Genomic DNA, 24,774 nt, shown 5'->3' on the forward strand with positions numbered 1-24,774 from the left:
TAAACCTGTGTGAACTTTGATCACTGTTTTCCCTGCGTCGATGTGAGTGTCACCCAGTAACTATATTTTTGTTGGTGTAGCAGGGACTCTGCTATAATTTTAAACAGTACAAGAATGGATTCCTTCAAGTCTTTTATACAGGAATTAGAGATACAATGGGGTGAGCGTTACTAAGGTCAGACAAGAAGATCTCATAAGCGGAAAACCTCAGAGGTAAATTCAATCTGAAGCCTTTTTTGTTGTTTTACACTAGTACTGTCACATTTATTAATAAAAGAAGACTTTAATGTTTTATTTAAGACAAAGAAAGTAGCTACCAAATTTTGTACTATTCTGAACCACGCGAGTATGTAATATATTAAGGACGACCAGTGAGAGCGTTTCTTAGAGGCAGCGACTGGTGGAACAGATGCACGAGTGAGTCCTTTGTGACGCAGAAATATGTTAAAGGTTTGCTGACGTGGCGGTTTGTCACTGGCAGTGGACGAGACGCGAGATGGCGGAAGCAGCCAGCAGGTGTTCTTCAGCGCGTCCTAGGAAAGGAAGGCGCGACACCCGGCTCCAATTGACGCCATCCTAGGCGACGCATCCGCTTCCCTATTGGAGACTCTGTCCACAATCATGTGCTACTTTAGCTCGTAATGCTTAGGCTCCATTGATGTTATGGACAGTATTCTCGAAGGCAAAAGTGACTGCTGTCCTATGAAACGACGTCGTTAGTGTGGAAGACCTGCTCAAAAGACACTTTACTAACTCATACCAGCATTGTAGCGATAGTACGAAACGGCATTTACATACGATAGCGTGCTTGCTGGGAAGACATTGTTCATAAAAGATATTTGAACCCATAATTTATCTCCCTAAGCCATTATAAATTACTGACTCAGATCCGTTGCACACCTTTCCCCAGAAAATTTAATGAGGGACGACATCAGAAGAAGTTGGGAGAGGCTTGGCATCATCTCTTCGAAATATGTGCTATGATGACGTTGTATGTAAGAAATTTTTCCTATGACATAGAACTGTTTACATCATGTGTAAATTTAAGGTGGAGGGGGGGGGGGAGAATGGAAAGGAAAGGGAATAGTGATGTCAGCTGCATCGTAACATAACAAGAATCAGCGGTGAGGAGCAAAAATGAGTGTCAGACCGGGAATAGAATCCGGGAGCTCCTGCTTTGTAATCAGGTGCGTTAACCACTGTGCCGCATAAGATACAATGTTTATTGCAAATGCGTAGGCTGTTTCGGTTCGCCACACGGCCAACGCACACTTCCACCGAGTGCCACCTGTCCACAGTCCCTGTCCATTTCCTCTATGCCTGCTAATATGGGGTTCCCGCAGGGGCTCAGACGTACTCGTGCATCCGCACTGAAGAAGGGGAGTCCATTTCCCATATAGGCGAATCAATTATATGAATACATGATGTCTGTTCTTTCGCACCTGTCAGAAAGAACAGACACCTCACATTCGTATAATTATTAGGAGTATACGTTTCAATCAATAAAAACATTTGTCTCAATCTGTTGTGCTTGATTAGGGCGGTCACAGTCGGTATATGCTACTAGAAAATTAGTTACCAATGTCTCTGGTTAAAATTCAACTAACTGATTTAATAGTAAACTTTATTTTTGATCTCATTCATGTATTTGTGAACTCGACTTTTATCATGAAGTGGAGAGTGGCTTTTCTGCGTTGTTGGCCAATGAATTGTGTACACGGGTGAGATTATTGTGGACTGGTGGTATGAATTTGCAATTACTTTACAACGAGGTGTGAATGTATCGAATAGAGAATTAAAACAGTGCACGGACAAAGAAACAGACTGAATATGAAGAGAATATCGAAAACATAATTTGTGTAAAAATCACGAAATTAGAAGAAGGGTTCAACTCGTTCTTTTGGGTTTACCTAATATATTACATAAGTTTAGAAGGACATTTACAGACAGATGCGGACTGTTCGAAGGCAAGTTAAGTGACGAAATTATTAAAACTATTGCCAGAGTTGATTTACAGTACAGGTACTGTGTATCTAACGAAGTTCAAGTACACAAGTTTGCTAAGTATTCAAGAGGGACTTAGGGCCCAGTACATCCAATGCAGTATCGTGATGCAGCAGTCGGTTTTCTCTATATAAGAAGTTCGATCCTACAGGTCAAGTGCAGCTGGTTGACGACTGTAAAAAATTCTGACGAAGGGAATCTTGGAAAAAGATAATCTACGAACCATAGAAGAGCTTCTTTAATGAGATGCATCACGATGGGCCATCAACGATTCAGACGATTTTTTACATGACCTTTCACTCCAAAAGTGTCACACTACCTACATTATACTGTAATATATGCATCCCAACAGGTAATATAGTCGATTAATTAGCGCAAAATGATAACTGCAGGCAAAGTCCAGTAGTGCCAATGATTGCACAGCTAATTACTCCTTCTACTCTCTCCGTTTTATTACGCTGAGAGTTGCCTGTTATGTTCTGCAGCCATATGAGCTTGGTTACCTAGCTCACGGTGTGGACGTTAGCTTATTCGGCACTGAAAGCAACCCCTCATCAGTTGGACAGGACAGGAATTTGCTATGTGGCATCTTCGCACAGGAACTGCACTAGAGGTGACTTCCATTCTGAAAATATTGCATTGTGGTGGATGCTAGGAGGAACCGTTTTCAGAGAGAGAAAGGTGTAGCCCTAAGAACAGAAGAGCTTTGTTGCCCGATGCCGTTGCCGTTGCCGTTGCCCGTTGCCGTTTCCCACGGTCACAGCACAAAGGAAAGTTTGTTTAAACCCGAATAACAAGGACTCTCTTTACTTCACAGTAATTTTTCAGCAGAAGGTGCGCTTCCCCATGCATGTCTACATGCTAGCCTTTCGGTTAGCGAGGGTTAAATACTTGTATCCTAGTCTGAGAGATTTTCCTGCTCCCTCCACTCACCAGACCACTACTGGTTAACCATGACTGAAGCTGTGAGAATACGATATGCTTAACTCGTTTGTAAAATTGTTATTGATCGGATTCAAATCGTATACTGCACTTGTCCATCAAGTTTTCTACACTGGTAGACACACCTAAAAATCGGAGAGTAATGCCGAAGAACACTTGTAACAGGGAGATCGATGAATACATACTTACTCCAGGGACGGCGTTAGGAACGCACTTTACTTTAGGCAGCTGCAAAGAGGCATGTCTCCAGCTTAGAGCCAAGTACCTAGGTTCTACTGGACTCAGAATTTCCAGCTGCAATTGCTGCCGTCTTCCACACGCACATCATTTAGTAGTCGTAAGCGTGGCCCATCAATGTAATCAGTGACGTCAGAGGGATGCGTGTATAGTTAATTTACATCAGGACTGATTTGTGCAGCTTTAACACTCGAAATCAGCTACTTGCTACCATGATACCCTTCGGCTATTCCATTGGTGTTCATATTTGCTTTTCCGGAACTATTTTCTTGAATTACTGAGTATTTTTCAGCCATTGGCTATTTTCACGCTATAATAACACATTATGCTTTCATCTGCCTACCCACCTGTGCCAAGGCTGTATTTCACTAATGCAAACATTTGCTTATATATCAAATGTTTACATACTTAAATTAGTGGATAAATCATTTTTTCAGTGTTTTATGGTAATAAACTAGATTGTTATTCTGACTGCAAGTCTCCTTTTGTAGTTGGATGAACCCCATGATTAATATATCCGTGTGAGGGATGGTACCAATATTTATATGTATCATTGGATCACGTGTAGTAGTTCACCTCCAACTAGACGTTCTCCATCGCTTAACTTTATTTCTCTTAAATTTGCATTGTCTTCCCATTCCTGTAAGCCACCAGAAATCAGAGTTGTAAAAAGTAAGGAGGAAGCTAAATAGATGACAGACTCCTCACAAAGTGTACAATATTTGAAGATACTATCGGTAAATTAGGGCCGAGCATTGGTCAAAACAAAAACAAGGGGACGTAAAGTAGGAATTTAAAGATGCCCAAAACATTACTTATAAACCCCGAGAAGCGATCTAGCGTTTCCGCGAACATCTCACTTCTTAATTAAAATACTAATACACATAGGATATTAGAGACGGACTAAATCGAAAACTACCCAGGGAAGTTCAGGAAAACTTGAGCATTTTTGTAATGGCCCTGAATAGTGTTTAAGCCGAATAAATGAAGCCGATTTCTGAGATCGATTAGAAACAAACGAATCACGAAAGTTTCATAATCATACGCAACATTTCTTCTGAAACTGTCCACTAACATATATCGGAGGCTGATACGCAAATTCCCTTGATAAAGTAGTCATTTAGTTAGACTGCTGTGTAATTTCAGATCTGGGTCAGCATCGTGGCAGTTTTCAATGCTTTTCTTCCATTCTGTCGGTAGTGTAGTGGAGGCTCCCTGCAGTTAAGTGCGAGGCTGGTTATCAAAAGATCAGACCTTTCTTAAGAGAACACGGCAGAGAAGCGAGATTTTTCAGGCCTAGAGAGGGTTTCAAAAGGCCGATGGAACAGCATTCACGGGGTAAACTGCCCGCTCTCACAAGCCCCGCGAAACTGGAGGTACCCTAGACGTTTCTCCAAAACACACAGAGTTCTGGAAGGAGGCCTTTTACAGAGGGGTAGAAACTTCTACAAAGACATCCCACAGATGTTGCTTCTGTAAGCCCTCCAAGGGAAATGCCATTGGGTCTGCGGCCATGTCCATTAATATCTTGTTCAAAATTTTCAGAATACAGAATTCCAGCTGGCGTACTGTTTCTTCCTCAAGACTTCGCACACTTTTGACTTGAACCTTACGTGCCAGGTTTGCCATTCGTCAGTTACGGAAGGTGTCCCCTGTCTCCATTTTCCTGCCCCTGTGCTATTTCGTTAACAATAATGAGATAGAAATGAGTAGGAGATCGTTTGACGCAGTTATGTGTTTGCCATTCCTCGTAACTCGCAACCTCTGCACTCACTGGGCGGCGAGTTCCTGCCCTGGTGAGAAGGCAGCCGATTTACATAGCACTCACACAGAATCTCTTCACTTTAGGCGATTGCTCAGTACAGGCCTCATACTGTGTAAGACCTGTGAAGTTTTTAAGACGGAAGAGACTTCGTAAGTCTGTCGACTGATTAGAGGAGTGTTGCTAACATTCGTCTACATCAACATGGATATTCTGCAAATCACATTTAAGTACCTGGCAGAGGGTTCATCAACCACTTTCGCAATAATAAATAGGCGTATGGTAGAAATCGACCTGGCTAACGCCGTTCTGAACTCAGGTCATGTAAGAATTTAAAAGTCGAACGGACTTAATTATTGGGCTCCTGCACCAAAATGTTTCTTATTTCGCTCTCTCGAATAGCGCGCGGAAAAAACGAACACTTATATATTTCCGTGAGAGCCCTGATTTCCCTTATTTTATTCCGATGAACGTTTCTACCTATGAAGATCGGCGTCGACAAAATATTTTCGCATTCGGAGGAGAAAGCGGGTGATTGACATTTCGTGAGAAGATTCCGCCGCAACGAAAAACGGCTGTGTCTTAATGCTGTCCATCCGAAATGTATCACGTCTGTGACACTGTCTCTCGTGTTTCACAATAATACAAACGTGCTGCTCTTCATGAAACATTCTGGATGTACTTCATTAATCCTATCTGGTAAGGATCCCAAACTGCACAGCATTGCTTCAATAGTTGACGGACAAGCGTAGTATAGGCAGTCGCTTTAGTAGATCTGTCACACTTTCAAAGAATTCTACCAATAAAATACAGTGTTTGGTTTGCATTACCCATAACATTTTCCAGTTTAAATAGTTCGTAATTGTAATTCATAGGTATTTAGTTGAATTTAAGGCCTCTAAATAGGACTAATTGATGGTGTAGCCGTAGTTTAACAGATTCCTCTTAGCACTCATGTCGATGACCTCACACCTTTCATTATTTAGCGTCAAATGCCAGATTTCGCACCATTGGGATATCTTTTTTTAAATCGTTTCGCAATTTCTTTTCATTTCCTGGTGACTTTAGTAATAAATAAACGACAGCATCATCTGCAATCAACCTAAGACGGCTGCTCAGGTTACCTCCTAAATCGTTTATATAGATAAGGAATAGCAGAGGGCCTAAAACACTACCTTGGTTAACGCCAGAAATCACTTCTGTTTTATTTGAAGACGAGGTAATTCATAATGTTCGAACACAATATATATTCCAAAATCCTACTGCCTATCGACGTTAATGATATGGACCTGTAATTTAGTGGTTTATTCGTATTATCTTTCCTGAATTTTGATATGACTTGTGCAACTTTCCAGTCTTCGGGTACGTATCTTTCGTCGAGTGAGCAGTTGTTTAGTATGGAACTATTGCATCAGCATTCTCTGAAACGCACCTATTTGGTACAAAGTCTTGCTTTTATTAAGTGATTTAAGTTGCTACACTACTCCGAGAATATCTAATTCTAAGTTACTCATGTTATCAGCTGTTATTGGTTCGAATTCTGAAATATATACTTTGTCATCTTTGGTGAAGGAATTTAGAAGGTCTGTGTTTACTAACTCTGCTTTCAGAGCAATGTTGTCGATAGTATTTCCATTGATATCGCACAGAGAAGGCATTGACTATGTCTTGCCGCTAGCATTCTTTACATACGACCAGAATCTCTTTTTATTTTCTGCCCGACTACGAGATAAAGTTTCATTGTAGATACTATGATAAGCGTCTCGCATTGACGTCGGAGCAAAATTACGAGTTTCTGTAAAAGATCGTCAGTCTCGGAGATTTTTTTGTTTGAATTCGGCACGATTTTTCGCTGTTTATGCAACAGTGTTCTGACACGTATTGTGTACCAAGGGGAATCAGCTCCTTCTTTTGTTAATTTATTTGGTTTAAATCTATCAGCTGCTCTCGATACTGTTTCTTTGAATTCAAGCCGCATCTGGTCTACACTTACATTGTTAATTTGGAATGAGTGGAGATTGAGGAGGGAGTCAAGTGAATATTTAATATGTATATTTTTAATAGGTGTACTTCTTATTTATTTTGGAAGAATTTGGGGGTAACAATATTCAATCTCGCTACGGCAGTTCTTTGTTCACTACTCCCTGTATCCGTTTTGGTGCTCGTTATTAACTCAGGAATTTGTTGCTAAGAGATTAAGGACGTTTTCACAAGCTTATGCTATTCTCCTGGACTCATGAACTAACTGCTAGAACAAATTTTCAGAGATGGTATTTAGCACAGTTTCCGATAACGTTTTATACGTACCTCCGCATGTAAACATGTATTTTCCCCAATATATCGAGAGTAAATTAAAGTCACCTCCAATTATAATTGTATGAGTCGGTTAAGTGTTTGAAATTAAACTCAAGTTTTCTTTAAATCTTTCAGCAACTGTATCATCTGAGTTGGAACGTGGGCAAAATGATCCAACTATTATTTTACTCTGGTTGTCAAGAATGACATCTTCCTAAACTAACTAACAGAAACTGTCCGCTTTAATTTCAGTACAGGGTAAACTACTTCTAACAGTAGCACACGCCATCGCCAACTGTGTTTAGCCCATCCTATCGGAACGCCGTTAGCGTCGTCTCAAAAACTTCGTCCTTAGCCAGCTTTCAGTGCCTATAACGATTTGAGCATTGTGCTTTCTATTAGCACTTGGACGTCTGATACTTTCCCACCACAGCTACGACAGTTTACAACTTTTATACCGATGGTTCCTGTATCTACGTTCTTGCTATGTTCGACCTGCTCCCTTTGAGACTGAATACCTATTTTGTATTTCCCCGAGGCCCTCTAACCTAAAGAAAACCGGCCAATCCCCTCCTCCAAACAGTCCCTGCTAACCGTCTAACCGCCTCCTGCATATAGTGGACGGCTGATCTATTCAGCAGAACCCGAAACCCCACCACCCTAGGGTGCAAGTCGAGGAATCTGCAGCCCACACGGTCACATGGTCAAATGTTCACGGTCAAACGGTCAGCACTGCTTTCATCGCGCAAGCAAGACTGACCGCCTTATCACTGCTGTTAGCCGCTTAAAACCAGAGAGAATCTCTTCCAATGCAAACCGACACATCTCATTGGTATCGACGTGAGCAACCACCTGCAGCTGGCTCCACCCTGTGCTTTTCATGACATCCTGAAGGAGCCGCTCCACTTCTGGAATGACTCCACCCGTGTGCACATGGAGTACACATTGGCTTTGTTCCTCTCCTTGCCAGCGATGTCCCAAAGGGGCTCCCTAACGTGCCTTGCACTAGAGCTCCCAACTGCCAATAGTCCCATCGTCTGTGATTGCCCAGATCTAGTAGGCCAAGAGGTCCCCTCTTAAACAGGACAAGCGACTGCATTCTGACTGAGGGACAGTGTCAGCAACAGATAGTACCTGGAACTTGTATGTCAGACTAACACGGGAGACCTTAGGGTGCCGCCCCCTGGAAAGTCTTTCTCCGCCTGCGACTACCCGCTCGACCACGAGTGAGGGGGCAACCTCAGTCCGAGCAGTAACTGGGCTGTTGATCGGTGAGGTCCGATCGGTGGACTCAGACGTGCTGGGCGCCCTTGGATCCGCACGGCGGGCTCAGAGCAGTGATGCCCATCCACAGCAGCTTCAATCTGTGTAACCAAAGTCATCACAGCCTAGAGCTGAGAAAGAAGTGTCACCATCCTGCTCGCACCCGCACACAGCCATCACAGCCCCTAACCATACTAAAGACCGTGGAAAACTACACTACAGAGACAAACGGACCATCGACACGCGCTAAGGAGCTCTAATGCAGACACGAAGGAAAACGCAATAACTGTGTCAAATAAATTAAATTAACACGCGGACATTCAAAAACTCAACTACCTTCGCACTCATAAGTTTTCCAAGGTGGTAATTCGCTCCTGCCTAGGAAAATTTCATATACCACTTTCTGACGCAGACGAAAACGCGAGAACTACGTCTATTGAATGTTTAATTTACACGCAGAAAATCAAAAATCTAAACCTCCAAACACACAGCTGATGCTGTATTATTCGCTCCTGGTTAGGAACTCACAAAATGTCAGAAAATTGGCTACTTCCTTGTGGCTGCTTCTGTCTCGGCCGGCTGCTGCTAACGGACTAGCCATTAGAAGGATGTCAGTACTTGACATGTATGTACAAAGAGAGGACAGAAACCATACCTTCCAGCCACCGAAGCTGCTCCTATCCTTATTCATCCCTCAAGTGTTTGTTAAGAAGGGCCACGGTCACATCCGTCGAGGTCGTGAAATTAATTCACTCGATTCACGAGCCACTTACGCAGTTTTCAAACAATATATCTAGTTTGTTGCTCTTAATGCGGATTTTGGCAGTGTTATCATGTTTGTTACGAGTGCTATCCTTCCGTGCACCTCCTACATTTAACTTAGGCCTTCCACCTTCGCCCACGCAACGCTTCAGTTTTTAAATCCATTGTCCGATCGTCAATGTTTGTTTTTAATGTATCAATGTCAATTTACATGTTCAATACGATAAATGTAATTGTTATAGTGACCAGACGTATCCATTCACAGCTAGAAGACCCGTCCTCCCATTATATGTCTATATGAGTGATGTGGTACCCATTATGTCATGGTTAATTTGAGGACCACTAGTAACATTTATGTAAATAAGACGCTTCTATTGTGTAACAGTACCTTAGTTTTAAATTAATTAGCATAATCGTTTGGGGTGGTTCCTCACCAGAGTTTGGTCTGCACATCATAGGGGTGTACACTCAGCCGATAGCCCACAGTACCAACACAACCGTTATGATATGTACATCATAGAAAAACAAAGAAGTCGCCGTATGGTTGACAGAATAGATAGAAGCTGTGGTGATATTCTTACTCAGACCAACTCAAATAGCTAGTTAAACTAAATGCGGCCCAGAGAAGGCTAGACCTGAACTGGCATGGAACAAGCCACTCTTTATAAATTATGATTGCCGAATGAGCGTGTTATCTAGCTTAATGACATACAGAGAGTTTATACAGCATAAAGAAGCAAATTTCCATAACGGGAAAATCATGCAATGAAAAATTTTGTTAGCTATATGCCACAAATAGCAAGTACATCCAATTCGATGGTCAGGGACAGTTATTCCCGGAAAAAGATTAGACAGCCAGATTATGGTGGATATAAGATTTATTAGTGGTGGATAAAGTTTCGAAATTGAACCAATATCGTAACGAGATGAAACGTTTTGTACTACTCGAAGGGGAAGTGCTGCAGATCAGCGACTTAATGAGGGGAAAAAACGCGTGAAATACGTTCATAAACAATAAATGTTTGACTTGGAGGAGGGGTTACCAGAGTACAAGAAAAAGGAGGTAGGAGTGTTAATGAACAGATGTGAGTGGAAGAAAAGGATGTTAACAATCTCACAAAAGGAGGAAGAAGATAGCGAAGATAGTAGTGGCTGGGATTGTGAAGAGGAAAAAGCTGATTCGTAAGAGTAGAAAAATATCATGTTTTCTGGTTTTTGCGTTACAGGCTGCCAGACTTCATTCAACTCATGAATGGTGGGCTCCATGTGGTTCCCAAGTCGTGTAGTGACCGTAAACCATAAAATTACCAAATATGCAGCAACCAGTCGCAAAATCATGTTTTATTTATTCACTTTTGCAAATCGATATCAACTGATTGCAAAAGTGAATAAATAAAACATGATTTGGCAACTGGTTGCTGCATAGTTGGTAATTTCATTAAACTTGTTGCTAGAAATATTTGGTAAAAGACGGGGACAATTTTCAGCTTTCGTCTCCTAAGTGTCGTCAGATTCTTTGATTCTTCGTTCATTCACCAGAATTGTGTCGATCTTAGTGCTCAAATAAACATCGTTTTGATTCTTAATGGCCATTTTCATGATTAGAAGGAGCTGTCATTAAGTAAGCGGTGTTCAATACGAAATAAATAATTGAAATCTTGATCGTGAATCAGTTGTCGGCGCTTCTGCTCCTACGTGAGGTCGCAGGAACTTCACGAGATTGCGGCCGGTAACAGGAGAGGCCATCACGCGGAACGGACTGGGTAAGCTGCGGGATAAGCGATGGCAATTCCGACCATCTGTCTCCGCTCAGAACCTAATTTGCAAAGTGCCTCACGGGCGCGGAAACTCCTCTCGCGAGTGATGAAGGGGCCGCACAGACAAGAAACACTGGTAAACTTCCGTCGCGAGACAAGAAATCTCCACCCTTCAACAACAACGTCTTAGTCTCCCATGTCGGCGTAAGCGCTGTCTTCCCTAGTTATCGAAATTTGCTGTTCCAGCGAGCTTTCGAGCAGCTCAGTCATGCACAGTTTCTTTGGTTCTATTATCAGTTTTAAACACAGTGTACTGGACCGATCCTTCCTCTAATATATGTACCATATTTCATCTATTTTCTTTAAAGACTATCTCATTTACTCATTAGCGCGTAGGAAGGTTTAATGAATTAAGTCAGTATCATTAAGTGTGTCACGATATTGTCACCATCTTCCACCGAAATGTATGGCTTTTTAACTGATGAATGAACCCAGATAATTCTTTACAGGACCGAGCGAAGTGGCCCAGGGGTTAGCACACTGGACTCGCATTCTGTAGGACAATGGTTCAATCCCGCGTCCGACCATCCTGATTTAGGTTTCCCGTAATTTCCCTAAATCGCTTCAGGCAAATGCTTCCTTTCCCATCGTTCCCTAATCCGATGAGACCGATAACCTCGCTGTTTGGTCTCTTCCCCCAAATCAACCCAACCCAATCCTACGCTTTACAGGTTTGTGGACGATATTTTAATGGCACCTCGTACGGTTCAAAATCTCCCTAATCTGATACCTCTAAATCATCCTACCTCATTTAGCTACTGCATGGGAACTATCTGTGTCTAGTAGAGCAACCACATCATTGTTCTGTCAATAGATGGAAGCAGTCATTCAACGACGTGATAGACATAGTTACCACAAAGCGGTCTTAGCTTCCGGTGTACGTATTGTGTCGTAATTTTGCTGGTATGTTCTTACATTTTTAAAATTCAATGGATGTGTTACGATTTCATACTGTAATGCTGATGCATTGACGGTCGTCTGCCTCCAGGTTTACTCTATCTAGGCCAAATTGCAGCGAAGTGAAGTTTTTGGCCTCTTATGCGCAAGAAGACCTAATTAACCTTAATTTTCCTTGAATTTACGTAATATTTCAATTGCAAACAAACAATTGTGCACACGTTATGCTATTTTAGGCCCTCAGTATTCACTTGGCACTTTTATCAAACAGTTTCCAAAATATAGCATGGCGCTCTGATTTGTACGCATTCTATAGAAGCTGACTCCCTCGTTAGTACCGGTCTAGCAAGGCCAACTTTTTCTCAACACTGAACTGCATACGAGACGATATGCTGCATGGTAAGTTTTCAGTGCATAGTCTGTGTCGATTTTTGCTGGGAAGTCTGCATATTTACAAAATTAGATCTATTGATTTTGGCGTTATAATACAGGGTGATTCAAAAAGAATACCACAACTTTAGGAATTTAAAACTCTGCAACGACAAAAGGCAGAGCTAAGCACTATCTGTCGGCGAATTAAGGGAGCTATAAAGTTTCATTTAGTTGTACATTTGTTCGCTTGAGGCGCTGTTGACTAGGCGTCGGCGTCAGTTGATGCTAAGATGGCGACCGCTCAACAGAAAGCTTTTTGTGTTATTGAGTACGGCAGAAGTGAATCGACGACAGTTGTTCAGCGTGCATTTCGAACGAAGTATGGTGTTAAACCTCCTGATAGGTGGTGTATTAAACGTTGGTATAAACAGTTTACAGAGAATGGGTGTTTGTGCAAAGGGAAAAGTTCTGGACGGCCGAGAACGAGTGATGAAAATGTAGCACGCATCCAGCAAGCATTTGTTCGCAGCCCAGGAAAATCGACTCGCAGAGCTAGCAGAGAGCTGCAAATTCCACAATCAACTGTATGGAGAGTCCTACGAAAAAGGTTAGTTATGAAACCTTCTCGTCTGAAATTGGTTCAAGCACTGTCTGCAGCACTTCGTCACTGGCCTCCAAGAAGCCCTGATCTTACCCCCTGCGATTTTTTCTTATGGGGGTATGTTAAGGATATGGTGTTTCGGCCACCTCTCCCAGCCACAATTGATGATTTGAAACGAGAAATAACAGCAGCTATCCAAACTGTTACGCCTGATATGCTAAAGAGGGTGTGGAACGAGTTGGAGTATCGGGTTGATATTGCTCGTGTGTCTGGAGGGGACCATATTGAACATCTCTGAACTTGTTTTTGAGTGAAAAAAAACCCTTTTAAATACTCTTTGTAATGATGTATAACAGAAGGTTATATTATGTTTCTTTCATTAAATACACATTTTTAAAATTGTGGTATTCTTTTTGAATCACCCTGTATAATAAAAACACGTTAACAGTAATGTGCCTCCAGTTCCACTTTATCTATTGTAAATCATTGGGAAACGAGTATATTTGTCTCATGTGGGCTGAAATACGTACATTATCTTAACTTCCCTCCAATTTATTGTAATATTTCAGCTATGAGCAGACAGACCTGCACAAGTTATTTATTATGGTACCTCAGTATTTGTTTGACATCTGCAAATAGTTTCAGAATTAAAGAACTGCACTCTGTAAATTGTTTTAGCCTGCATTGGTACTTCTATATCGCATTCTTAAATATTTGTACAACAACAGCAGTGTAATATAAATATCTTTTTTTTTTTTAAGTTTGTGTCATATTGCCGTCAGGAAAACAAGTAGATAGAACAGATTGTTTGATGACATAGTTTCCAATCTTGACTATGGATGAGATTCAGATGAATAGGATGTTCTGGTGCGAACTTCCAGAGCACCGGTGACGGTCGAACACAACTGAGTTGTGATGGGGATTCAAATGCTGAGGATGCCTTAGTAGGAACTTCCTGAGGAACCAGCGACCATCAAACAAAACTGAATTTTGATGAAGTTTTGTCAAACGCTGAAGAGGTTCTAGAATATATTTCTAGTTCAGAATCAGATCCTGAAATTTCTTATGTGCCTGTAGTTACTTCGTATCGGCTGATTTTTATTAACAGGGAATGCATGGATGTCAATATAACTCTCAATCATTTTTCCTACCATTCTGTCATAGAGTTCCTGTGAATTTGCATTCCCCTTTGGAACTTTCTTGCAGTTTTTTTTAGAGGAATTTATTGGAATCATGGGTTTAGAATCAAATAAGTATGCATCACGGAATTGAACACCCCTTACCCTCACATCAACGCAGTTGAAATCCTACTTAGGAATGATCATAGTAATAAGTTTTCATAATCTGACTAGTATTATTCGTCTTTACTGGACATCAGACCCCCAAATTTCACACATCTAAAATCAGTGATGTCAGGCGCCTGAAAGCTTTTTGAAAATTCTGGGGCACGTTCATTTAAACAATAACGTGCTAAAAATAAATGAACCAAATTATGAAAATTTATACAAAGTAAGACCTCTGCTAGCGCATTTGAATAAAGTTTTTGCATGAACTTACGATCCCAGTAGGTGCTTACCAGTTAATGAAAGTATGGTAGCTTTCCAGGGAAGAAGATCTGTGAAGCAATACCTGTCACAGAAACCGGTAAGTGCAGTTTCAAAATATTTGTAATATGTGGTGCTGCTACAGCTTGTATGTTGTGCCTCCAAATGCCACGTATGTTCAAAAAATTCTGGAACTTTGTCCACAAAAGTTTTCTACGCTTACCGCTTACTTAGTGTGCATGGTCTCCTTCGAAATACTCTCCTACGCAATTGATACACGGTTCCCAAAGCCGTTTCCACTGCTGGAAGCAGCCTTGGTACGTCTACTGCTGGTTCGCGTGAAGCGCCGAGAATTTTCTTTTATCTCGTCTATCGTTGCAAATCTTAGACCTTTCAACGGGGTTTTCAACTTTGGAAATAAAAAAAAAAAAAAAGAGTCCACGAGGACCAGTTCTTGAGAGTACGGAGGATGAGCAACACAGTCATTTCGTTTTTTATGTAATAGTCACACACCAACAGGAATGAATGTGCGGGTGTTTTAACGTGATGCAAGAGCCATGAATTTTCTCCCCAAATGTCAGGCCGCTTCCTTCTCACATTTTCTCGAAGGCGTCACAACACGTCCCGATAGTACCATCGAACAGCACAAATTCATAGAGGTCAAAGAAAACTATCAGCAAAATGACATTAGACCTGACCTGACAAGCTTTCTTCGTCTTCGCAAACCTTTCCCGATACATTATGAAGATCGAACCTCTCAACATCATAACCGTAGACCCACGTCTCTCACCAGTTACAATTCTCTCAGGGAACATCTCATTCTCATTTGCGCGATTCAAAAGCTCTTTACAGACTGCGAGGCGAAGGTCTTCCTGGACGGGACTCATGAACATTGCTACGAACTTGACAATTACACGATGCATTCGAAGATGCTGGGTCAGGACATCATTACGTGATCCAACTGAAATTTTACTTTCCTTCGATTGGCAAGCACATTTCGTTCACTTTACTGACATGAGCGTCGTCCGTAGATGACGAAGAGCGTCCTAAACGAATGTCACCTTTAACTTCCGTCCGGCCATTTTTAAACCGTTCGAACGACTCGTAACACCATGAACGGCTTACGCCCTCCTCACTGTATGCTTTCTGCATCATTTGGTGTGTCTCTGTAAAGGTTTTCTTGAGTTAAATTTAATGCAGATGGGTTGCTCCTTTAACTCTACCTCGTCGAAATTCCCAAACTGTGCGACACAACATTCTATTCAATACAGCACTGAAAAATAACTAACAGACGTACAACAATGAAACTTCCTGCAGTTACACATCAAATAAAGGCGTGTGCAGGGATACGATCGGCATTTCGATCCAACACACCATTGGCGTGTAATTACGCAGGTTCAAGAAGTTTTTAAACGGACCTCGTATATAAGTATAAAACAAGATGATGATGTAATACTAGAAGAAAATGCCTTTTCGCTATGGAGGGTACTGTTTGTTTTCTGTTCCTTTCTTTTCACGTTTATCACTTTGACCAAAACGGTTAGAGAGGGGGCTTTATGGATGTTGAACTATTTTACCCACAAGAAAATTTTTGCTCAAGGGAAGTCGTAACTGAAGATAAAAGTTTGAAACATGGGATGTCATATGGCAGGTGGGGGAGGGAGAGACAGAAGAAAGAAAGGTGCGGTAACCTGCAGTAATATGCTCAATTCATATGCAACAAGGAAGGGAAATAGGAATATGTGTCTTGTCCTACATCAGTTGCGAGCTACAATAGTAACATGGATGTGTAAATAAACTGGACCAACATCATTCATCATGCAGCTTCTTTGAAGTCTAAGGCGTGGATGGATTAAAATGGTTTATTACTTCATTGACGCAGCAGCAGGAAATGCATGGGAGACTAGGAATACTAAATCTCACATCTAAACTTTATTAGTATTCTGCCCAATGAGTTAACTGGAAAGTTTTGGTCAAAATCGAGAATTGTACCAACATAAAGCCGAAAAATAGCAATTAAAATATCAAAATTACGGAAAGGGTGACTGGATCCAAGGGATGTGGTTCAGGACTATGATGAGGATATACCTACAACAGGTAAATCAAGACGTGAGCATTTTTCAGTATCCGAAGCAAACTTAAACGTAGTTAGTTAGTACGAACTACTTGCATTGTAGCTTTGTGCAGACAGTGCTTTGAACCATCCTATCAGCGGATCTAAGCAATAGGACAAATCTGCCTTATGATTTAATGTGTTTATATTTTGTATATTGTGAAAGAAAGCATTGTCCATCATACGCTGCAAGTTATTCATTATTTGTAGCACGATTGGCCAATTTCGACTCTTTAAGTCATTTTCCAGTACCTGTAATAACACATGAGCATAGGGCACTACTACATTAAAATATACGCACTGTGGAATATAATTAACGATAGCTGTAACAGTGATTGCATTCCATAGAGGAACTCTTACTTATCCATAAACAGTACGCTATACGCCATATGCGTTGTGGCCTACAGTCGGAAAAACCATTCCATACGTTCCACCACAAGTGGAGTAATATTGCTGCATAGGAATCTGTGACCCAAAACATCGCACTAGAAACAAAAAGCCACTTTACCTCTTGTGGAAATTGCAAAACTTCCACGTTCAGACTGTGGCAGAAATCAGCGGTTCTAATTGCTTGAACTTTTTCTCTAGAATTCTGTCCTCTAGAACCCTATCTTTGAAAAGGCTTGTAGTTTCTTCCACCTCTGTCAACGATACAGATATATCATCATTTATTTTTATATTTATGTCTGATGTCTCTTCGTTTTCTATCTTCCTTTATCGTTATGCATCTCTGTTAAATATTTAACCCACGTTAAAAATTTCATGTAATTCCATTCTCTGCTGTCGTATCATTTCCCAGATTTATTTCTGCAACTCATAGAAGTCGTGTTGTAAATTTTTAGAAAAGAATTTCCAGTGTTTCTGTTTAAAACGACTCGCAAGTGATTTTACTCATTGTGGGTTCTTTTGTGAAAGGTTCAGTTAATAAAAGCACCAGGCCACAATTCTCAAACATGATTGACTTTATTAGAGAATATAGCTCTCTGAGCAAGTTTCATTCCTTCGTACTTACTAAAAAAAACAAAGAAAGAGAGAGAGAGAGACCACAGAGCATAAAATTCTAAGACAAAGTTTCTAATAAGCTCATTACTGTAATACAATAATCTCTGAAACAGTAGTTCAACACATGATCATTAAACAACATTAAACAAACTGGTGATTTTAAAATTAAGCCACCTCACACGCAACTACAAATGCATCAAGAGATAATGGTTATAATAGAAGGTATATACTTAAAGCAGGATTACACAGCTTTCCCTTCATTACACATGAACTGCCGCTCTTCTTACGAGCCCTTTTACTCTCCAAGAATCAACAGGCCCAGCTCGCCCTTCTCCTCGGGCAGGTCGTTGTACAGACGAGAGAGAACACAAAGTAACTAGACAAGCTGCTAAAACACACAAACAGGTGGTGTTAATTCAACAAGCCTCAAAGATATGTTCATACGTGTTTCACGGAATACAGGCCAGACAGTAATAACAAATTAAGATATGGCCTGGAAAACTTCAAGCAATCAATTGGTCCGGTAAATTAAATAAAAAATTTAACCACACTTGATAAACCACCAATACACCGTCATTTTACTGCTAAGGACATCGTTCAGGACTGGCAGTTGGCAATACTCATAGCAAAGACTGAAATAGCTGACGAGAATTTTGAATGAGGCAACAAGAGGCAGCCATACATTAAATCACGTTGTTACCACAGTTCATGGGCTGAAATTTTGCTCACCCGATAAAAACCTAACCATGGTTCCAATGCCGTCATGAGCAGAAACAAGGCTGTCCACTCAGAGTCCAGTCAAGCAATGAACGTTAGAATCACCAACACCAGTACTCACAGTGCCAGTTCTGCGCGTTGCCAGCTCATACTGCCTCCCAGCGTGCTTCCAAACACAGTGCTTGCGCGACTCACGCCTCCTAGCAGCTCCGTCTTCACTCTCTCCCCCCCCCCCCCCTGCCACGCCTCAGGCGCGCGCTATATAGGCAAACTTTACGCCAGACGGGATCGATAACCGCTGGGTCGATGTGCACACATCCCCTAGTAAGACTCTGGTGTTTTGAGTAATTTATATTTCAGATAGGCACGCCTCTTTCTTTAGACCTTTTGTTTAACTTCTTTTGTGAAACTATGGTGTTCTGTTTGTTTTCCACTCTTGCTTTATAATTCGTGTATCCAATGCTTTTTGAGCTGTTGCTTCACTACTTTCTTTGATTTTATTCCAACCTTGATCTTCATTATCCTCTTCATTAACGAGTTTATCTTTTATTTCATCTGCTAATCATTTCTCATATAAAATTTTTGTAGGTTTATTACTCTACATTAAATTTCTGTTCTTTTAAGATTGTTTCTTTAGCAGTCTTGTTCCTGTGTAGATGCGGTCTGAGTAGACGCATTTTAGCAGAGTTTTAAGTTCTGTCATCTGACACTGATTGAGGACTGACGTTGCTGATTCTAAGAATGTAATCTAGTGTAGATTTATGACCTCTTCTGTTCTCAAAAGTGTAGTTAGACTGCTCTTTTCTAGTTATAGCAGGTATTACTTATTCCCGGTACGTTGCCTGAGTATAGGCTGATCATAATATCACCATTATCATTTAGAAAGTCTTCATTAAGTCGGTGTTTAACTCCAGGAATGACGCTTTTTCAGTACGAGCATTACAATCCGCCATTATAACTGTAAGTTTGTTCGAAGAGATGAGATTAATAACCTCTTGTAACTTCCCAATGAAAGCCAGTGTTTCTGTTGTAGGTTTACAATACTCTGTGCTGTGTGGGTAGCTAACATTCAATCTGTGGTGAGTCAATTTAAGTTTCAGTTAAACTGTTCTTTCAGAGACGTGTTGGACCTACTCAATAATATCTTCGTATTTCTTTTGGATGAGTATCCCCACTCCTGCTTTAGCTCTTCTCATCTTCTCTACTTCACTGCAATTGAGTAGGTACTGGTCATATTCCTTCTGCCCTTTGCCTTTGTTTTTTGTCTCTTGTATACCACTTACTAAAATTTCATGACGTTTCAGTTCTTCTGTAAGCTGTTGACATTTGTTCTGACAGTATTTTATGTTATATATTGCAGTTCTATGAATGTCTTTATTTTTCCATGTCTTAGACGTATTCCTAGCCTTGGTTCTTATATTGTAGCCCTCCTTTCCGAGGCAGTACAGATACTTTGAGCAGTGAAAGTGCACATATAGGATGTCGCTGGCCTTGCTGTCGGTGGGTTTGTTTTCCAAATTTTCCTTTACCTGGCTTGGCTGCTTTCACTACAGTTTAGAAGCCCTCTCTTCCCCATCAGCCTTTCTTTTAGAGTGTTGGCTTCTCATAGCCTTTGCTGCTCCCACACCATTCTCCCTGCTGCGCAGCAGGATGCGCTGATTTTTTTCTTGAGGGTTTTCTTCCCGTAGCCTTCGGTGATGCAACACCCTACTGTACGAGGTAACAGCTTTCAAGGTCTGAGCTGAAGACAGAAAGGGATAGATACCTTTGAGCCTCGAAACCTATTACCTTTTGGGTCGAAAAAACAACACTTGGCCAAGAGAGAACGAGAGGAAAGAAACTGAAGCAATTCGACACCAGTAAGTGGAAGTAATGTCAAACTCAGCTCTGGATCCCACTATCACTAACCTGTGTGCATCGACGATGGGAGCCTCCTAAGGGGCAAGATCATGGTTACAACGCCAGTCGAATTCAAATTCATTCCATTAATTGTAGAAATACCTGTGTGTGTCTTAAAGAACGACGAATATTCCCGTAGTGATAATCAAGGCCTGATAACTCCAAGTTATGCAGAACGCATATTTCTAATGCCCCAGAAAAACTATTTGGTAATATTATCTAACTCATGAAGGCGAATTGAAGTAACCACCATCACACGTACCTGAAAATTAATAGCATGTGAAGGAAAGTCGGTCAGTACTTGCGTCTTCTGAGATCAAGAAACCAATTTAGAATTTTGGTTTCTAATATACCCAAAGTGGTTGTACGTTGTAAAGAGATGCCACAAGTTTCAGCAAGAGGATGCCCACGCGATTTGGCACTCTGTAGTGACTTAATAAAAATAACGATAGAAGGAAAACCGATAGAAATAGGCTAATAACCCATTATGTTATCATTGCATACAATAAAATAACTTTGCAATTCGATGGGTATATTCAAATCGACCAGTAAAGGATTTAGGTTTACGACTGGCAAAAGAAACAGCGTTTTCTCTACTCTCATTTCTTAAACTTTGTTATAGCTCAGGAGAAGCTAACATTTTTGAATATACACTACGACAAAGCGAAATACGTAATGTACGACGTACAATCAGCTTCCACTGTAGTAAGTATTTCCAGCGTGCTAGCTTCCTTCTAGAATGCATAAGCACACAGCCCGATTCATACGACCAGAGTGATTGTGGCATAGCATTGCTAACCTCACGTCGGCGCAATAACTAAACTGTACCTCGTAAGCAAATTGTAATGTTTCAAACCGATTGTTTATCCATTATAGAATCTGCACCACAGCATGGACATCTACCACACTACAAACGCAGCTCCAACAACTAGCACACAGACTCCAATGTCAACAGCACCATAACTTTAATTAGAATGCGATGGAATGGCGAATTCCCTTCCAAACGAGCAGAACCCCAATGCTGCGACGCGAGAACGATTCCCATTCGTCGAAAGCAGAACTGACTCACCAAAGGCGAAAAGTGCATGAGTGACTAAGGAAAGAGATTGCCACAGTGCTTGGATTGAGTAACGGAAGCTGATTATAACAACCTGCGATCTACTACAAGTAAAATATAACGGGTAGAAAAAAAAGTGCGAAGTGAACAGGCACCTTTCACGGGGAACTCAGCCTATAGATTTTAAGAAATTTTTAACTTCTCTGTTCCGATGCCATTTTCTGTAACTGTTAGGATCGATAGGTACCGATATATCAAAACGAGGCAGAAACTGGACAAACTAAGTAAAAATTAAAATACTAGAAAAGAAGGGGAGTAAGTGAATTCGACGTTCAGATACACACAATTTTTTTTTACCAAATCCTGTATGCTGGGTGCTGCACAGCTTGTATGCATTATAATCAGGAAAAGAAATTACTAATGATGGGCTGTGCCTGAAAAATAAATACTTCTGAAGTGCAACTCATGCTGCACAGGATCAAGTATCAAAAACAACATTTTCTAAAATGACACAGTTTTGCTACTTCTCTACCAGGTGCCGAAGTATTGCTGAAAGGATGGTCCGCTTTGACACGGATGAATTGGAAGATGCTGAGACAGCACTATCCACATAAAATTGCAGGACATTTCCGAACATCTGCGCATCCTAACATTGTGGAAGGTGCATGGTTGGCGTTACAGAATGCAGTGTTAATGAGTGCGAACGAAGAGCTTATTAGCAGTTCAGAAGTAAACCTTGGTTCGATGAGGAATGTCGGGAGTCTGTAGGGACAAGATCAGCGAAGAGGCTAATATGGCTGGAACAACTTTCGGAAGATGCAACTATAATTTACTACGAGGCGAAGTGTAACATAGATCAGCTCTTTAGGAGGAAGAAATGAGAACACCATAAAAGTCTCATGATCTCAGTCGAATAATCTGTGTAGTCATGCCCCTTTTTCCAGGCCAGAGGTGTCTACCGCCAAGGTACATTTGTTACAACGAGTTAGAGTGGTGATGTGGTTTCGCCATAGGAGCAGGCAAACCTATTTCAAAAACATTTTCAGAGATTACCAAATCATGACTTTCGAACAGCGGCGACAACACACATGAGGGTCCAATTTGATAGAGTGGAAATCCCTAGACCATCAGAGGCAGAAAACAGTCTTGTGCTAAAGGTCCTCAAGAAGAACTATTCTCCAGGAGATAGTCCACTTGGGAGGACAAACATTCATGGAGCCATTGAAACAGTTAATGTTTAACATACGGACAGCAGAAATAATTTCTGAAGAAGGAAAGGAAGGAATTATATGTCCCAATTTCAAGAAGGTGATGCTTAACAAGAATCCAACTACTGACGGATTGCGTTGCTTGGAACTGGTTACAAAATCTTTAAAATGCTGCTGCTAAACTGCATGAAACCATTGACTGAAGAAATTATAAGTCCCCATCACTGCGGGTTCGTCCCTGGATGGTTGACTCTTGACCACATATTCGCTCTGAGGTAGCTGATAGCCCGCATCTCGTGGTCGTGCGGTAGCGTTCTCGCTTCCCACGCCCGGGTTCCCGGGTTCGATTCCCGGCGGGGTCAGGGATTTTCTCTGCCTCGTGATGGCTGGGTGTTGTGTGCTGTTCTTAGGTTAGTTAGGTTTAAGTAGTTCTAAGTTCTACGGGACTTATGACCACAGCAGTTGAGTCCCATAGTGCTCAGAGCCATTTGAACCATTTTTTTAGGTAGCTGATAGGAAAATTTTTCTTACGGGATCGGGACTAATACCTTATTTACATTGCCTTTCGGCGAGCTTATGACAGAACGGTCCGTTTCATGTTATGGAAAACTTTAGAGGAATTTCGTATCGCATCGAACTACATCCGCTACTCCCAGTAAATTTGTCGCGTACGATTCGGCAACCAATTATTGACACCATTCAGTATTAGAAATGGACTGAGACAAGAAGACACACAAGCACCATTATTCTTCAACTTGTCCTTGAAAAAAGTTAGCTTTGATACTAGTCGAATCAGATAAATGGAGATGGTGGAAGGCGGCACAATCCTGACATTTGCTGACAATGTTGCGATACTTGGTGACACCTTGCAGCAAGTATGCGATGATACTTCCCTATTTCTCCACGGTGCGAAGAAAATTGGGCTGCAGTTGAATGGCAATGAAACCAGGTGCCTGGTGGTATCACTTGTTCAAGCTCTCCTTTCTTCCATTGTTGTTGACGGGTATATCTTTGAAAGAATTCAAGTACCTGTCTTCCATACTGAGTAATAAAAGTGAAGTGGCGAAAGAAGTCCACCGTCGAATAATAAATGCTAATCCCATGTTCCTTAGGCTGCACAATTTATTCACGGTACGACTGATATCAGAAAAGAATGTACAAAACACTAGAAGGGCTAGTACTTTCATATGATTATGAAACTGGGCTTCATTAGCAACAACTGAAGGAACAATCTGGAAGGTACTTCGAAAGATCTGTGGAGCCGTCTACAATACCATGGAAGGTAAATGTGAACGTAAAAAGAAAGAAGACCTGTGTCAGTGGATTGGAAAACCACAAACTGACCGAACATTAGTGCACAAGAGGCTATAGATATATGTGCACATCCCTCGAGCTGTCAAATCCTCCATTCCCAACATGCTAGGAAATACCCAATTGGACATATAAAACCGCGGTAGAGGGATTGAGTGCTAACAGTCCTTAAGGAAGTGGAGCCGACAGCGATGGAGGATGAAGCTAGAGACTAGCAAAGATGAACTGCCACCTGCAGTAGATATTTTCTCTGTTGTGACTGACTGATCTGCTTATTAACTGTGCTTTTGTAATGTGTTGTGTTATCTTATAATATTTTAAATAGTGGTGTTTTTTCTCGTTTGTTTGACCTGCTTAATGGAGTAAATGGCTGTTCATTGTTCGCGGCATGGACATAGAAATGTGACGTTACAGATTCCACACACCAAGTATCTTATATTGTAGCCGGCCGAAGTGGCCGTGCGGTTAAAGGCGCTGCAGTCTGGAACCGCTAGACCGCTACGGTCGCAGGTTCGAATCCTGCCTCGGGCATGGATGTTTGTGATGTCCTTAGGTTAGTTAGGTTTAACTAGTTCTAAGTTCTAGGGGACTAATGACCTCAGCAGTTGAGTCCCATAGTGCTCAGAACCATTTGAACCATCTTATATTGTACGCACTCTTTGAGAAGAATTTATAATTCCTAGGTTTCTCCTCTTATTGCGAACGCCAATAAAAACATTTTCAGCTTTCTGTACATTCTTGTCATTTTATAATGATTCGTGCAGTCATGGTAGAATATTTTATTCCTTGCCAGTTTTAGTGCGTTCCAACTGGAATACCCAAACCATATTCAGAAATGTCTAGAATGTTACAGAAAACAGTCAATTACCAGCGATTTGACTTTCATCTGAAGACCTGAGAGTGCAAGTGGTACAAGCGCTTGCTGAGGCAAACTGAGTAAATGGCCGTCAAAATTAAAGGGCCATTTATTA

Source organism: Schistocerca nitens, chromosome 6 (genome assembly GCF_023898315.1).
Source record: "Schistocerca nitens isolate TAMUIC-IGC-003100 chromosome 6, iqSchNite1.1, whole genome shotgun sequence".
In the NCBI taxonomy this organism is placed as follows: domain Eukaryota; kingdom Metazoa; phylum Arthropoda; class Insecta; order Orthoptera; family Acrididae; genus Schistocerca; species Schistocerca nitens.